The following is a 1,901-nucleotide window of genomic DNA, read 5'->3' as shown; positions in this document are numbered from 1 at the left end:
CTCTGAGAAGGACGAAGGGCCACAGCTGCCGTTTAACCCAGGAAAACACCCTCCCCTGGGGAATGACAGCCTGGGGACAGCCTACTGCTGGAGGGCACTACTTTTGGGGCAACCGGACACAGGTGCCCTGCAGAGAGGGGACAACTCATGGGGTCTGTGTGCTCCAGGGCCAGGGGTCAACTTCCAGGGTCTCCTGGTGGGGACACCGAGCCCAAGCCACCACCTTGATCTGTGTGACTCAGATATGTCACCACCCTCCCTGGCTGTCAGGCGAGCTTAGTCCTGGGGGTGAGCAGGGCGTGGAGTTGGGGCTGCCCCTCTGCTTCCTCGGGCCCCAGCTCTGCAGCGTGCGTGCCCTGTGCTCAGAGGCTTCGCTTGGGCTGTTTTTCTGCAGCCCAATTACCGCAGAGACACTTGTTACCACGGAACCCATTAAGTGTAATTATGAAGCCTTCCTGGGGCCGTGTAATTACATGTGGTTTTCAGGAGCTACCGATGTGTGCCACGGGCCGGCCAGCGCTGAGGCGTGCATCCTGTCCACCTGCCAGTCGGCGGGCCTTGGCCCCAGGGGAGTGCTGGGGGGGCTGCATGGTGTGGGGTATGCTGGTCCTCCCCCTCCTCTCAGCTAAGGCAGGGGGCAGGGGAGCCCCGGCTGAGTTCACACTCCTCCAGAAGTGCCCACCCCGTCGCCCTCAGCCGCTCAAGCACCCAGACCCCAGGCAGGGCCTGGTACGGCATTGGCCCGTGGGAATTGTTTCACTTTCCCCAGCCTCAAGGTTCCCGTCAGAGATATGGGGTGGCACTGCCCCGGGGCCCTGAGCTGAGTGGGTGGCAGGGCGCTGGCTGCCCTGGTCCCGGGAAGGATACCACTTCCCCTCCCTCCTCCCTTCTCCCTCCTCCATCCTGAGTGTCATCCAGGAGGGGTACAGGGTCAGGCCCACAGGAGCATGGGGTCCAGAGGCTTGTGTGTGGGAGAATGAGGGACTCTCCCAGTGAACAGACTGCCCAGTAAATCCTTTTTACAGCTCCCACCCTCATACACACACAAAGGAGGTACTGAGCTGAAGCTGTGGCCTCTCTCCTCTGCCTTATGCCTGACTGACCTGCAGGCTCCTCTCGGCCCAATTGGCACCATCACCACTGTTGGTCTTGACTCAGGGGAGGGATGAGGCTTCTCTCCAGGAAGTGGAGAGGCCTTCCCCCAGGGAGTGTGTGTGTGTATATGTGTGCGCATTTGCGGTGGGGGACTGGGTCCTAGCTGAGTGTACAGACAGGCAGCGTGTCATCCTCAGCTGTGGGGACCCTTGGGCGGGCTCCAGGCCTGGTTTCTGCTCGACTCCACCCCACTGTCCTAGTGAAGCCCCTGGGGCAGGACAGCCAGGTGGGCAATCCTCCTGGGGCTGGGCTGCTGGCGGGAGATGATGGAGCCACAGCGCCACCTGATGGCCACGTCCAGAATGTGCGCCTTTTTGCTACAGTCGCTCTGGGTGCCCCCTCCCCTCCTGCCTGGAGGGTGCCTGGCGGGGCGCTCTGGAGAGGTGGGCGTGCGCCTGTACACAGACACGCGAGCACACGCACGCCTACGTGTCTGCTTCTCTGCTGGGTGTCAGCCCTGATCCCTCAGCCCTCCCCCTCTGTACCCTGCTCTGTGGATGGCTGGCCTGACCTCCCTCCCCACCCTGGGACCCCGAGATCCCCAGCCCAGGTCAGGCACTCTGCTGCCAGGACTGTCCCATCTGGGTCCACCTTGGGCAACACAGACCTGCAACTGCTGGCTGGAGGGTGGGGTGCTGCTGGCGAGAATGGGGTGCAGTGGTGGAGGGGCGGGCAGGGCACCTGGTGAAGGCAGCATCGGGCATCGGCTCCCTGGAAAGGCCCACTGTGTACTCAGTTTACCCCTA

This window comes from Tenrec ecaudatus, chromosome 12 (assembly GCF_050624435.1).
Source record: "Tenrec ecaudatus isolate mTenEca1 chromosome 12, mTenEca1.hap1, whole genome shotgun sequence".
Classification (NCBI taxonomy): domain Eukaryota; kingdom Metazoa; phylum Chordata; class Mammalia; order Afrosoricida; family Tenrecidae; genus Tenrec; species Tenrec ecaudatus.
This window is presented reverse-complemented; position numbering follows the sequence as displayed.